Raw genomic sequence first — 16,472 nt, forward strand, 5'->3', positions numbered from 1 at the left:
TGGAATATAGATTCATAATGGCACTGCTGGATCAAAAGCTATGTACAGTTTTATAGCCCTTTGAGTATAATTCTAGATCATTTTTTAGAATGGTTGGATAATTCCACAACTCCACCTAAAAAGCATTAGTATCTCAGTTTTCCCATATCTCCCTTCAATATTTATCATTATCTTTTCCTGTCATCTTAGCCAATCTGAGAGGTGTGAGGTAGTACCTCACAGCTGTTTTAATTTGCATTTTTCTAATAAATAGCGATTTAGAGCATTTTTTTATGTAACTATAAATGGTTTTAATTTTGTCATCTGAAAATTATCTGTTCATATCCTTTGAGGCAGATTTCCATTATTCAGAGGAAAGAACCCCTTTGATTCAGAACTGTGATCCCCTCATAAAGGATGCTTCCCATTCACCTGTGTAGTGGCATGGAATTTGTACAAGACATGATCTTGCCTCTAGTCCTGAAAAAGACAATTATAAATATGGGAGTCTGTAGCATATGAACCACATATAATATTTGAAGTTTTAAAATGCACTATTTTTATTATCATCTCCTCCATTCTACTCAGTGGGCAAAGGAGTAGCGGGGGATGATTGACTGTCATCTTGAAATTTCTACTCATTTCCCAAAGGATAGAACAACAAAGACCAGTATAATTCTACATTTTTTTCCTGTAGAAAACTTCCCTAATTGCTTAAGGTTAAGTGGAGGAGTTCTTTCTTTGCCTGATAAGGAGTGAACTTTAGTTTTTTCCTTCTCCACCCTCATTTCCCAAATAGGGATATCAGCTCAAATAGGCCAGGAAGAGGTAATCCCCTTTTAGAAATACTTGTATGTTTTGTATATTTAGGATTAAATTTTGGTGGGAGTTTTATATTTGGCTCTGATAGTGATCATATAGAATTGTAAACATTTTATTGTACATTGCTGAAAAAAACTGAAGGCTAAGAGAAAAATGGCCTATGATAGTTTCTAGGAGAAAACTATATGTGAGTTTACATATTAAAATTATGTCATCAGCAATATGAAGAAATGGTACAGAAAAAAGCTGCCACATTGTATGTGTTAATCTTCTCAATGGAACAGGAAGTAGGGGTATCTTTTGATTGAGAGAGTTGGAGGCACAGTTGATGATTTAAGATTTGAAATGGTCTTTGTGAAGAAAAGGTTTAGAATGTCAATAAGTGAACAAAATATTTTTAGGCAGTCATGAGGGCCAAAGTAATGTAAAATAGAAAAAATCTGTAGTGAACTCAGCAGAATTTGGTGATTTCCTCCAACAATTTGCACACTTGAGAATCAAAAGGAGAAGATAAATATTGGGGGTTATTCAGAATTGGAAATTTGACAGATCACGATGGTGAAAGATTCTAAGACAAGAAAAGATATCATTGAAATGATTCGTCATAAGGAAAGAAGGTAAACTTGAAGGATAAACTAGGAGAACAGTAAATATTCCAGAGACCAGAAGCCATGATGAAGATTAAGAGCAGACTCAGTAGTAATGTGGGTTAGGAGAAGTGTCATATAAGATACCTGCTACAGGGCAACCTTCTCATGTGACAAGGTATTGAGTTTAGCTATAGAGAAACAGATAAGTAGCTCTTAGTTCAGACATACACAGGACATTTCATCACCTTTCAGATACCCTCTTTGAAGGACTCAATGTCCTGGCTCTAAATCAGCCTAGGGCTTAGCCACAAATAATATACAGCATTCCAGGGATATCACAGTAATACTTAAAGAACTCCTGAGTAACTTCCATAAAGGTTTTACAAAACAAGCACAGTGGAAATGGGAAGGGAACCACAAAAAGTCACTGATGAGTTGTTGCTGGCTTTCTAAAACTATTTATTCGTTTACTTTCCCATATAATTATAAACCTAGCAGAAGATGAACTATTTTGAAAAGTGTATAAGAGCAATGAATCCAACATAAATCTCGTTTAATCTTCCTCTTCACTTCTGACTCATGCATGAGTGGAATCTTTAGTTGAAAAATTCTTAATCTAGGTTGAGGGAGGTCAGTAAACTTGGTATTTTGTTTTACTTTATTTTTAATCACTATCCTCAAATAATTGCTTTTTTAAAATCCTTTGTGTTTTATTATATGAATTAAAAATATTATTATGAATAGTTCATAAGCTTCACCAGGTTGTTAAAGGGACCTATGGCATACAAAATATATTAAATAGTTCTGCTTTAAAGTTTATCTTTGGGCTGATTTAGAAAGGCCAAGATCATCCACTGGGCCATTACTAGTTATCTCAACACTGGACTTTGATGACTCTGGAGGAGAGAGTTAAACTGATAACCTTGCTTAACTCTGTCCCACTTAAATCTAATTCAAAACATCATACTTATGATATCATGTTTCTCTTTAAGACTGAAGGATGAACAATAACAACAGCTTTAATCATGTTCCTCTGCCTTTTTATCTTTTTTGCTAAAATGTAGGACAGGAGTATTTTGCCAAAGAAATGAACTTAAAATCTATTGTTATAGGTGAAGAATTTAGAATGATAGTTAGATCTAATCTATTATATTGCATATTGCTTGTGATCACAGAACTCTCTTTTGCCTCTTTTTCTATCTCCATCACTAACCATAGTGTCCAACACATAACTGGCATTTAATAAATGTTAGTAATTGACTGAGTTGCCTCCATCTCAGTGAATGCCAGAAACATATAGAAAAAGGAGGTCCCTGGAGTTAGATTAGGATATTGGAAAGGTCATCAATGCAAATATTTAAATCTCTTTGGATAGGGATAAAAGAAAAGTAAGAAAAGGATACTTTATTATTTTTTCAAATTTATTTTATTTAAAGAAATAGAATAAGAAAAAAAAAGAGAAACAGAAAAGAAATACAAAACAAAATGAAATAAAAGAAAACATTGTCATGTGCCCAGCAGAACACTAGGGAGGATTTAAAACATATAACAACAAATATCAGTTCAAGAAAATATATATACTAATAGAAGAAATTATATTCACGAGTATTCATCTTTTATTTATTTCCGTAAATTGTTCTTTTGTTTTTGCTGCACACCTTTTTACTTTATTCTTTTCTTTCCCCTTTCATTACTCCCATTATCCCCAACCAGGCTTTAGTTAAGAAAGGATATATTTTTCTTATATATGGATATATATATATATCTTATATATGTGGATATATATATATGTATATATGTGTGTGTAGATATATATGTAAATATATATGTATATATATACATATATATATACACATATATAACACACACACACATTACTTCCACACACATATACGCACATATATATCATTTCTATCCCTGCGGACCCTTTGCTTTAATTCTGTTCCTAACTTGCCTTGCTATTGCTTAACCTGTCCCCAGACATGGATCCTTGCCTTGTCTTCTTCCCTCACCCTTTGCTTCCCTGTCTACCCATTCTTTCCCCTTATTTCTTTAGAGATTTTGGAAGGTGCTATACCCTTCATGGCATATATGTAGTGTTGCCTATTTAACCCATTTCTTGTATGAGCAGGCTTTTAGAACTACAAGCCCTCCTGTCCCCTCTAATGTATCTGTGTCTATTCTTCCTCTGCACCTCATTTGAATAACATTATCACTATTTTTACCTTAATTCTGCCCCAGTTTTTTTGAGTTGCCCTATTGTTGATATCAATCTTAAACATGGTATACATTTCCCAATTTAAAAAAAAAAAACCACAAACAATTTGTCCAAGAAGAGTTCCTTTAAGCTGATCTTTGATATTGGCTCTTATATTTTAAATTGTCTATTCTGAGGCTTTCTTTGGATATTCTCCAGTCTTTCCTAAGATCTTCTTAGGTTATGTCAGGAGGACCCCATGTTATGCCCCAAATCTTTTTGATTTTTCAACAGTCTATATTTGCCCTGAGGCACAAATTTGTTCTATTTATTGGGGAATTCAAGAGAACTTGAAATCCACCATCTTCTCAGAATCCTAACCTAGAAAAATACTTTAAATTAAATGTCAAAAACACTGAGGAAAGTCAAGGAATCATTTAAAAATAAATAGAAGTGAGCAGAATGAAATTTAAAAAGGAATATAAATGAACAGGGCAGTGTTGAAATTATTGTGCTAAATTTCAATTACATATGAAAAGAAAATCAAGAGGCTAAGTGGGAGGTTAGTGGATTAGAGGATAGCATTAACAACTAGATAGGAAGAGTTGTATAATCACTTGGCCAATACTTCAAAGGAGAAGTTGCTGTCTGACAAAAGCAAAGGAGGATTTCTAAGGGGCATGTGGAACATTTCTACCTGGCTAATAGTGTGGAAGAAGGTGTCCAATACTAGAGAGAATAAAGGGTGAAAGATGCAGTGAAAGCTTGCTTAAGTTAACACAATTTTTAAAAATATGTTTTAAAAAGTAGGAGGGGCAAAAAAGAAAGGATAAAGGGGGAGATGTTGACAGTATAGTAAGGATTCCAAAGAGTACAAAATGAGAAAGGCTTGGTTTGAGATGAATCATAGGAAAAGCTGGACAAGAGTAACCGGAGAAAGTGGATTACATTTTCCTTCTTTCTGCTATTGAGAATTTTGATCTTTTTTTGAATGACAAGGATCAAAGGAATAGAAAATTGGGAGGCAAATTAAAGTGAGTTTCTAATTACTAGCAAGAAGAGTTTAAAAAAAAAAAAACATGCTGAAAGAATAAATCATTAGCCCTGATGTTCTCAAACTGTACTGTGACACCTTGAGTGCCAGAGCCAATTCACAGAATTATAGGATCTTTCTTTTGGCTTAAAAGTTCCATAAAAAACATTTCTAAGGGTCATGAACTTCCAAAGTTTGGTAACCTCTACATTAACCTCAGATATTTAAGTGGCTTATAACAGCTTGTTCAAAGTTCAAAGTCCAGTTAAGGTCAGTGTCTTTGAATTCAAAAGTGGAAAGATAGGAGAGTAGAATGTCCCCATACCTTAATGAATAATGTCCTAGATTACTTTTTTCTTTTTATTTATTTTTAACACACATTGCTTGATGAATCATGTTGGGGAAAAAGAACAAAAGGGAAAAACTATGGGAAAATTAAAAAAAAAAAAACAGAAAAGAAGTGAACATCGCATATGTTGATTTACATTCAGTCTCCTTAGTTCTTTTTCTGGATGCAGATGACATTTTCTGTCCAAAGTCTATTGGGATTGCTTTGGATCACTGAACTACTTAGAAGAACCAACTCTTTCATAAGTGATCATCACACATTCTTGATATTATTGTGTATGATGTATCCCTACTTCTTGTTTGCTCAGCATCAGTTCATGTAAATCTTTCCAGGCCTTTCTAAAGTCAGCTTGTTCATCATTGTTTAGAGAACAATAACATTCCATTATCTTCATATACCACAACTTATTCAACCATTTCCCATTTGATGAGTATCAACTCGTTTTCCAGTTTTTGGCTATTACAAAAAGAGCTGCTACAAACATTTTGCACATGTGAGTTCTTTTCCCTCCTTTGTGATTTCCTTGGGATACAGACCCAGTAATGACACTGCTGGGTCAAAGAGTATGCAAAGTTTGATAGTGTTTTAAGCATAGTTCTAGATTGCTCTCCAGAATAATTGGATCATTTTACAACCCCACCAACAATGCATTAGTGTCTCTAGACACAGGTGGGCTGTCTTGATAAATTGAATACACTGCTAGGATTGACAGGTTACTTATAACTTTTGCCTGGTATATATTTTTTGGATATTTTAAATTGTAGAATAACAGATGACAATTTCTCAGGGGCACTTTTGTAGTCATCCCAGTTTAGATTCCAGCATACACAAAATTCAAATGGATCTACTGTTCCAATTCTCTTCAGCTTGTAACCCACTATGACTGGGTTATTGAAAAGGCATTTCTTTTCATTAAGGACCCTCAATATCTTATATAATTAGATGAGTAGCTGAATTGAAACATTTTATACTGGCAAATGACTATACAACTAAGAAGACCAAATATGGTCAAATAAGGTACAAAGTATTAAGGAGAGTTTCTTCTAGTTGCATGGACATCTTCTTGTTTTATGCCAAACTAACATATCTTTTATTTAGCTAGTATTTGTTCTCTCATAAAACTTTCTTTGTTTCTAGTTAGAATCCAGTATTATTTGATGCTGACATGATCCTGGATTACATTTTCAAAATATACATATATTTATCTTTTTCCAGTTAGTTACACATAAAAACAATTTTAAACTTTTGTAGTTAAAACTTAGAGTTCCAAATTCTTTCCTTTCTACCCCACCCCCCCCACATTGAGAATGCAAGCAATTCTATAGAGGTTATACATGTATAGTAATATAGAATATTTTGATATTAGTCATGTTGTAAAAGAAAACACATCCCAAAAATCAAGAAAAAAAATTTTTTAAGTGCATTTCTGTTGGAATCTTTAGAAACTGCTAACTCATTAGTTTTTTTTTAAATAACTTTTTATTGATAGAACCCATACCAGGGTAATTTTTTACAGCATAATCCCTTGCATTCACTTCTGTTCCGATTTTTCCCCTCCCTTCTTCCACCCCCTCCCCCAGATGGCAAGCAGTCCTTTACATGTTAAATAGGTTACAGTATATCCTAGATACAATATATGTGTGCAGAACAGAACAGTTTTCTTGTTGCAGGGAGAATTGAATTCAGAAGGTATAAATAACCCGGGAAGAAAAACAAAAATGCAAGCAGTTTATATTCATTTCCCAATGTTCTTTCTTTGGGTGTAGCTGCTTCTGTCCATTCTTGATCAATTGAAACTGAATTAGCTCTCTTTATTAAAGAAATCCACTTCCTCAAACAGTATCATTGTTGAGGTATATAATGATCTCCTGGTTCTGCTCATTTCACTTAGCATCATTTCATGTAAGTCTCATCAGTACTCTCTGTATTCATCCCGCTGGTCATTCCTTACAGAAAATTAATATTCCATAACGTTCATATACCACAATTTACTCAACCATTCTCCAATGGATGGGCATCCATTCATTTTCCAACTTCTAGCCACTACAAAGAGGGCTTCCACAAACATTTTGGCACATACAGGTCCCTTTCCCTTCTTTAGTATCTCTTTAGGGTATAAGCCCAGTAGAAACACTGTTGGATCAAAGGGTATGCACAGTTTGATAACGTTTTGAGCATAGTTCCAAATTGCTCTCCAGAATGGCTGGATGTGTTCACAATTCCACCAACAATGTATTAGTATCCCTGTTTTCCCACATCCCCTCCAACATTTCACATTATCTTTCCCTGTCACTCTAGCCAATCTGACAGGTGTGTAGTGGTATCTCAGAGTTGTCTTAACTTGCATTTCTCTGATTAATAATGATTTGGAGCATATTTTCATATGTCTATAAATACTAACTCATTAGAGTTGGTGTTTTGGGCCAGAACCTGAAACAAGGTACTAAGTAGAACTAATTGATACAATGCTTGTGTTCACACCAGTACTCACTGAAGTTGACAAGTATGGGAGATTCACAAAGTAAACTTTGTAACTTTGTGAATTCACACCTTCCTTGAAGCTCTTAGGGCCAGAGAGCACTCTGGGAAGGTGTGAATTCACAGAATTACAAAGTTTACTTTGTGACTCTCCCATACTTGTGAACTTCAATGAGTAAAGGTGTGAACACAAGCATTGTATCAATTAGTTCTACTTAGTACCTTGTTTCAGGTTCTGCCCCAAAACATCTTCTTGTAAGATTAGATCAATAATCTATCAACTCTAATGAGTTAGCAGTTTGTAAAGATTCCAACACATTTCAATCTGTATTAGGTTATGATCAATTCTTCCTCTGGGTATGGATAACATTTTTCACCATAAATCCTTCAAAATTTTTTTGGATCATTGTATTGCTAAGAATAACAAAGTCATTTATACCTGGTCATCTTACAATATTGCTATTACTTTGTATCATTTCTCTTTGTATCACCTCATAGAAGTCTTTCCAGTATAACTGTTTTTATAACTCTTTGATCATAGTTGCAAATTTCTCTACAAAATGGCTGAATCAGTTCAGAACTCTACCAATAATGCATTTAATGTCTCATTTCCCCATATTCCCTCCAATAGTTTTCATTTTCCTTTACTGTTCTATTAGCCAATCTAATCGATGTATAATAGTACTTCAGAATTATTTTAATTTGCATTTCTTCAATTAATAGTGGGTTGAGCATTTTTCATATAGCTATGTTTACTTCATCTGAAAACTGTTCTTATCTCTTGATCATTTATTAATTGGGAAATGGCTCTTATTTTAACAAATTTGACTCAGTTCTCTATATATTTGAGAAATGAGTTCTTTATGAGAGAAACTTGTTTCAATTTTCCCCACCATTATTTTTGCTAACTGTATTTCCTCCCATTTTATTCTATTCTCTTTCTCCTTTCACTTTGTCCCTTATCAAGTGTTTTGATTCTGACTACCCCTCCCCCAATCTGCCTCTCTTCTGTAACCCAGTACCTTTTCCCTTATCCTTTTTCCCTCCTACTATCCTGTAGGGTAAGATAAATTTCTATACCCAATTGAGTGTGTATGTTTATCTATCTTTGAATCAATTCTGATGAGAGTAAGTTCATTCATTTGCCCTTGTCTCACCTTCTATTCCCCTCTACTGTAAAAAGCTTTTTCTTACTTCTTTTATGTGTGATAATTTACCCATTTGTATCTCTCTCTTTCTCTTTATTCCAGTACATTTCAAGGATAACTTCATATAAAAATTGTGTGATCTCCCATGACACCTCATTTCAACTCCTCTGTGTGATGTGAAAAAGAACCTTGCTCTGTATATGTCATTATTGAGGATAACATTGAGTAGTGGTGTTTTAAAAGAATTGGTGATGGTTACACACCTAGTCTATATCCTTGGATTTTAAAAAGAGAGAAGACAAGACCAACAGAAAAAGATATAAACACAGAGACACAATTTGAATAAAAAGCCATACATATAGTATATTTGCTTGCCTGTGGAAGATATTGGTTAATCATTCAGCCTTCCATAGGAAAATTCTTGGCCCCATAGATGGCAGCTGGGAGATTCAGTGACTGATTACTGAAGGAGTTCTTGGAGAAGGAACCATACGGTTTCAGAAAAGGAAGAATACATGACTTGGGAAAGAAGAGTAGTTGAAATTTTGGAAGAAAAACAAGAATTCCTAGTTCAAGACTCTTAGAGGCAGGAGGAAGAATTCTCAGATAGCACTGAGTTCTGGGACCAAAGTGTTGCAAGAACAGGAAGAACAAACCTAGATCTTATACTTATACAATGAGTTACAAAGGAGTTCCAGAGGTCCTCAAACTATGCCCGTGGGCTAGATGCAGCAGCTAAGGATGTTTATCCCCCTCACCCAGGGCTATGAAGTTTCTTTATTTAAAGACCCACAAAACAAAGTTTTTGTTTTTACTATAGTCCGGCCCTCCAACAGCCTGAGGGACAGTGAACTGGCCCCCTAGTTAAAAAGTTTGAGTACCCAGTTGACATTGTAAAAAACCACACTTCCTTCTTATTCGGCAATACTTCAACCAAAGGGAAGTTCTATAATTCTGGAGACCACTATAGCTCCCTGGATGGAAGGAGGAGGTGTTCTGAGCAGGAAACTATAGTTGTCTTGACTATGCATGGGCTCAAGTGTGAGTTGTTTAAAAAAAATTCTAGAATGTGAAAGATAAAGACTGAATTATATTCGCTCTCTCTCAATATATATACAAACACATATTTTTTTCTACTAGAGTATTGTCATAGGGTGGGAGCTAGAACTTACCTTTTAACTACTCCGTAGAAAGCTAAGCTTGAGCCAAATTTGAAAGTTCCTAGGGGAAATCCTGAGTGGGAGAATGAGCCAAAGAGTGATTGATAAGAAATATCTAAGATTGAAACAAATCCATGTAAACACAAAGCTTGGTTTGGGGCCATGGTTTAAACAGACATTTAAAAGTTGGGGATGAGAGTAGATGTCCTAACTATATGCTGGGATATAATTCTATTTTTTTATTTTTGCTGAGGCAATGGGAGTTAAGTGATTTGCCCAGAGTCACACAGCTAGGAAGTGTTAAGTGTCTGAGGTCAAATTTGAACTCAGGTCCTCCTGACTTCAGGGCTGGTGCTCTATCCACTGTGCCACCTAGTTGCCCGTGAGATAGAATTCTACAGGAGATCTCCCCTTTCAATTTTTTTTAGCATAGAATAGTCTTTCATGTAATGATATAAAGTACTTAGGAAGATGGCAATGTTATATCCAATTTAGTAGTAGAGAATACTAAAGCAAGGAGAAAAATAGTCATGCTATGAGTCAACAGAGAATCTAGAAATAGAAATAGGAATCTTAACTCCTACTTTTCTCTATTATGTCACAGCCCCCTTGTGGCATTTCAACACTTCAAAACAAATAGCAAGAATCATTCTGTATGCTCTTATCTACAGACCAAACTTGCTGACACATTGTTAGATGATTGAGTGGATGATACATATACATTTTTCCAGACCCTGTACTAAGAACTTTCAAGAATAAAACAAAGCTACTGTCATAAATTCAGCTACACATTTATATGTCCCTAAAGTTTTCCTAAAATATGTCAGCAATTACATTTGAATCTAAAAAGTCAACTGATGTGCTAAGCAGAAGCGAATTCCATGTTTGATGCATGGCAACACTTGAAAGCAAAGAGGCTGCAGCTGGTTGAGCTAAGGAGGGAAGACACTATAAAAGGACAAATTGGGAAAGTTGTGGCCAGTGACCTTGCACTTGAGAATTCTGTAGAGACAAATTTAGAAGGAAAAATAAAGATGTTTCAAGCCCCAAATAATTTATTAAAATGTGAGATGACTAATAGAGATCCAAAGCCTAAAACAGAAGTCCAAATTCTGAATCCCTGGGATATTCAAGTATCTCTCTTTGGTTAAGCAGATATTAAATAGACAGACAGTTGAAAGTAACATTATTCCCAGACCAACTTTTCCAAAAAAGAGAAAAAGATGAATTTTCACTAGAAATTTCAAGAGGGATTAAAACCTTGGCCAGAGAAATAGAATGAGATGCACATATGATCAAGAATTAAACTATAAAATGGATAGAACTCATTGATGATTTAACAACACAGTAGCACAAATTTTCTTATGTGTTATTTTTCATGGGGATAAGGATAGGTATGGAACCAATGATTTCTTTGGTACAGGTTACTCCAGAAGAAGAAATACCTGCTACTAATTCAGATCGAGGCTTCTCTGCAACTTAAAATCTCAAGACATTTTCTGGGTGATAGAGCATTTGTTAAATGCTTACTATGTAACAGGAATATAAATAGAAAACGACAGTTTGGGCCTTAAGGAGCTTAAATTCTAATGAGAAATATAACATAATAGGATGCTAGAAATAAAGGAGGCAGGAGGCAGTGTACTCTCTCTCCCCCTAGACAAGGTGAGGAGAATATAGGAAGAGTCATTGAAGTTTGGTTCCTGGTAACATAAGACAAAGGACTCACTTATGAGAGCTGGGATTGTTCAAGTTTCCAGTAGGACTACAGGTATCAGAGAGTGGGACTGTACTAAGGACACTGGAGGAGGTCTGTCTGGCACTGACAGATTGTGACTTTTACCAAGATTAATGTGTGTCAGAGGCAAGACTTGAACACAGATTTTTCAGTTTTTGAGAGTGGCCTCTATCCACTATACCATGAATATTGAACATTTGCACTGTGTAAGGCACCATAAATAAGGTATGGTTACTGAACAAAAGAAATAACCTTAGAGGAGAAAAAATGCATACAAAAATAATGAAAAAATATAATGAATGCCTAAGAGAAGGTCAAAATAGTGTGCCATGAGCCTTCAGAGGAGAGAGAAATCATATGAGCTACAGGTATGAGCTTTGATTATTCATTAAAAATGATTTTGGGAGCTGGGGAGAGGTTGGAGAATGAGAATTTTTGAAAGAAGCAAATATTGACTCCATAATACATTAGCGGGAGAAAGACAATAATATTCTGATATGCAATCTAGATTTTTAACTCATATAGGCAGATTGTTATAGCCTAAAATGCTACAGGGAAAGTTGGCTCAAAATGAAATAAAATGTGTTCTGTTCCTCTCTCTCTCCCTCTCTGTCTCTCTGTCTCTCTCTGTTTCTCTATCTTTGTCTCTGTCATACACACACACACACACACACACACACACACACACACACACACACACACCCTATTCTAATGAGAAATAAAAAGGGGTTGTCAAGTGGCCAATGTGTATGAACAAGAAACTCACTGATCAACATAATTTTTTTAAAAATATAAAAGTGTAGCAATGAGGATGTAAAAAATCCTAAGGAGAACAAAAAGAACTTTTAAAGTGTTTCATAACTTGCTTCTAACTTATCTTTATAGACCTGACCATAGGACAAATTTATGAAATGATTGGTCAGAACTCATTTTACTTAATGTGAGAAACAAATGAGTTTTTGCTAAAAATTATAATTTACATGTAGTTTCTGAATCCTTGTTAGTTAATTATGTGTTTTCATTACTTCATGATTAACAGACTTCATGGCATTTGGTACTTTTCCTATTCAGTATTTCAAATATTGTATAATTTTATCAGTATAGATATATTCTTTTTACTCACACAGATCATAGAACTTCCATGCATCAGTGAATGATCTGATCAGCTTCTGTGGCTAAAAATTCACTTGGTAGCCAAAATTTGGTTAATGAGCTTCTGTGAATTATCTAGATACCCTTGCTTAAAATTATATATGTGTGTGTGTGTATGTATATATATTTTATATTTATACATATATGCCAATTCATCTTTTTTTGACTTTTTCTGTACATATAACATGAAGTTGTTATTCTTAAATTGTATATTTTTAGTTAATATATAGTGTCTTACTGTTTTCTTTGTCACATTATTAAAAATCTTTCAGTACTGCTTTGGATTTTTTCATGTCTATCATGGTATAGTAAATTTCCATTGTATTCTTCCTACTTTTTATCATATACTTGTAGCCATTTAGTTCCTGTAATTATTATAAAAGGCTTAGAAATAAGTCCTAATTTCTTTGGAAGACAAAACTTTTCTGTGTCTAGAAAGATGCATTAATATCTTGGCATTCTTCACCACTTACATGGTGACCAGTCTTTTGGGATATTAGAGAGCACTGGCCCTGAAGTTAGGGGAAAGTGAGTTCAAATCTAGTTTCAGACACAACATTTATTGACTTGTGACTGGGGACAAATCACTAAACTTCAACTGCCTCCCCGCCCTAAAAATGAGGAGACTATTAGAGTAACAAGGGAACTGAGGCCTTATTTTTACATATTATTACAGTATTATATTACACATCAAATACCAACTTTATTTAAATGAAATCAATGGAATTATCTAGATAATGCAATGGATAGAACACTGGGCATAGTGTCAGGAGGACCTGAGTTCAAATCTTGTCTCAGACACTTAATACTGCCTAGCTGTGTGACCCTGGGCAAGTCACTTAACCCGAATTGTTTCAATAAATAAATAAATCAAGTCAATGAATTGCATCTGCTGTTCTGCCTTTTTTCAACTCCAGAGAACAAGATGGTCTTCTCAGGTAAAGCTCATCATCTCCAATCTCAATATTAACCTTTTAACTCAAGCCTTGATTGACACAGTTTCCCTCAGCTTCTTCTCCCCACTGATTGGAGGGCTGGCGTACTAAGTATCAACCTCCACCCAACGCCCTTTATAGAGAGCAGAAACTCAATCCACTCAGAATATTCTCCTCTATTTGGTTTCAAATCCATAGAACAAGATGGCTACACATCAGGTACCCCTGATTTCACCACACCCCTAGGATTTTGCCTTCTTTTGTGTGCAGTCTCCTCCCATTAGATTATAAGCTTTTTGAGGGCAGGAACTATCTTGCCTTTTAATTAATTGTATCTCTGGTGCATAGTACAGTACCTAGCATACTAAAAATATGTTGGATATAGACTACACTCATATTGTATATAGACTCAAATACATGATTTTTTTTTTTATTCCTATGTTATCCTTCAGATTTAACCATCATAAAACATTTTGCTCTATGGTCCTCCAATGTTTAGACAGTAGAGTTGGGCACAATATTTATTACAAGTTTTGACTTAATTTTTATTTTTTTTGTTAAGCCTCCCTATTTTGTGATCTCACTTTTAAGCCTAATTTTGCCCCCACCCTTGCAAAAGCAATGGAAATGGAAGCACTCAGATGCATTTTAGTTGGATGTTTCTTATTTCAATTATATGCCATTTAAAACTATTTCCCCAAGTTATGCTGAATAACTTTTTATTCAAGGTCATCTGAAAGAAAGTTTAAATTTCTTAAAGTTTCAAAGTTAAAACAAAAATTGGGCAAAACTGCATGTATTTTTTGACATGACATTGTGTGTTTCTATTCCTCAGTCCCCAAGACCAATCTTTATAGCTAGTTATAATTTCTGGAAGGCATATTAACTTTCTCAGGACAGTATACTACCAGGATAGTATTCTTGATGATATTCATTTATTTAGCATTTATATATTAAGGTAATATACAATATTTTCTTGGGTAGCTTACTTTGTGCATTATCTTGATAAATAATAGCGTACTCAGTTATTTACTTTGATGACTTAATTTTGTGAGAGTTATTAGCAGATAGAAAGTTTCCTTGAAGGCAGGAAGACGATTCCAAAAACTTATTATTGTCAGGGAGAAATCATGTAATCTTATAATGACCATGGTTAACTTTATAATACTTTCCTTCAAAGTACATTGCTATTTAAGCTAATCAGACTTGCCTGCTCTATTGGCAGAAGTTGGTAGAGGTAACTATCTTCTTCTTCATCTGGTTATTCCCTTGGATAATGACAATGGGTAAAGGGCTTGAAGCAGGAACAGAAGTGTGAGGAGAGCTCCTATTTCCAGAGCTAATTCCAGGGCTTAATTACCTGTTGATGACAGTTGCTCCGTGGCTAGTGTAGGAGGCATTGAGTATTACATAGTCATTCTCCACAGAGTTCCACCCTCCTCAATTGTGGATGTAGGAGCTTAGCTGGAAGTATGCCTGGAAGTCTAGCAGCAAAGGGGTGGGGAATGGGGGAGCACTGCTATTCCCAATGCAGAAAAACCTTTTTTTAATGAAATAACTTTTAATCAGAGTAGATTTGGACCTTTAAAATCATCCTGAGTCATCTTTCTAAATTTGCAATGAAGAGATATTTCAGGACCCAGTCAGTTAATTTTCATGCAAAGGGATGATAAAAGTACCAATTAGAACAAACTAAAAACCATGCAAAGATCTTCCCTTTTTTATAATTCTCTAATTCACATAAATTTCCTTCCCCCAAAGAAATGTGCGTGGATTCTTTTTAGGAATGCTTTCTACCTTTGATGTTCATCTGATTCACCTGTGGCTGCAAAAAGCTTATCTTGTCACTGGATTTTGATAAATGGAAGAGAGAAGACCACAGACATCATATAACTCTGCATTACTCAAATCCAAGTTATACACGAGCACCATATCATTTTACCATTTTTTATTTACCCCCAATGTCCTGTGGCAACAGACAAGTGATGAGGTAGCAGGTACAGACCTACTAGGAGGTACAACTCTGCATAGGCAGCCCAGATCATGGGGTCATCTTCTCATTGGACTGAAGCAGCAATGGGATTTAGCAGTTCCCTGGTGTCTGAGAGCCTTTTTTAAGAACTGCACTTCTCTCTTGTGAGAAAAGGACTAGAAAAGGTGCCCTAAAAACTGTCTGCTTTACCCAGTTCACGACTTGCAGGGATTTCCCTGTGGTTGAAATGCATGAAAAATGTACAAGAGCTTTTGCAAAAATGATTCCACTCACCTTCATTACATGAAATGTGCTCACACAAATTTGCTAGACTTGAAAGATAAACAGCTCTTCTTACAAGAGAACTCAAAGGTATCACATCCAAATAGCAGTCCAGAATGAAACAAGGCTGGCAAATGAAAGCCAGTTTATCAAAGTTGGAGCTTTCATGGAGTGAACACCGTGATGAGGAGTGTCGTGAAGCTGATAAAAGTTTGCAATCAAAACTAATATAGTCAATAAGCTCATATGCCTCCTCAAAGCAGTGAATGATGGGTTCATAACAATGCAAATGCCACTTGCAGGAAAACACTTACACCCTTCATCAGTGTGTATGCTTCCACCATAACAAACCCTGAGGAGGTGAAAGAAAAAATTTCTGAAGACCTAGAGACCTTCTTCATTCATGTTCTGAAGGAGGACAGACTTGGGATTCTGGATGTCTTTAATGCCATATTCATTCTCCACAGACTTCCACCCTTCTCAATTGTGGATGTAGGAGCTTAGCTGGAAGTATGCATAGATTATCAGACATAGCAGAGAGTCTTGGAAGAAAACAGCAATAACAACTATTTGTCCTTAGTTTCAAAGGTTGGCAATGATGTCCTGCTGAAGGAGAGTTTTAGCCATGGAGAGTTTG

General features: G+C 35.1%; 1 pseudogene; it reads left to right on the forward strand.

Annotated features, from left to right (window-relative positions):
• The first annotated feature begins 1,356 nt into the window (after window positions 1-1,356).
• LOC127546900 (60S ribosomal protein L3-like) overlaps window positions 1,357-16,472 on the forward strand; it is a 98,070-nt pseudogene continuing 82,954 nt past the window's right edge.

This window comes from Antechinus flavipes, chromosome 2 (genome assembly GCF_016432865.1).
Source record: "Antechinus flavipes isolate AdamAnt ecotype Samford, QLD, Australia chromosome 2, AdamAnt_v2, whole genome shotgun sequence".
In the NCBI taxonomy this organism is placed as follows: domain Eukaryota; kingdom Metazoa; phylum Chordata; class Mammalia; order Dasyuromorphia; family Dasyuridae; genus Antechinus; species Antechinus flavipes.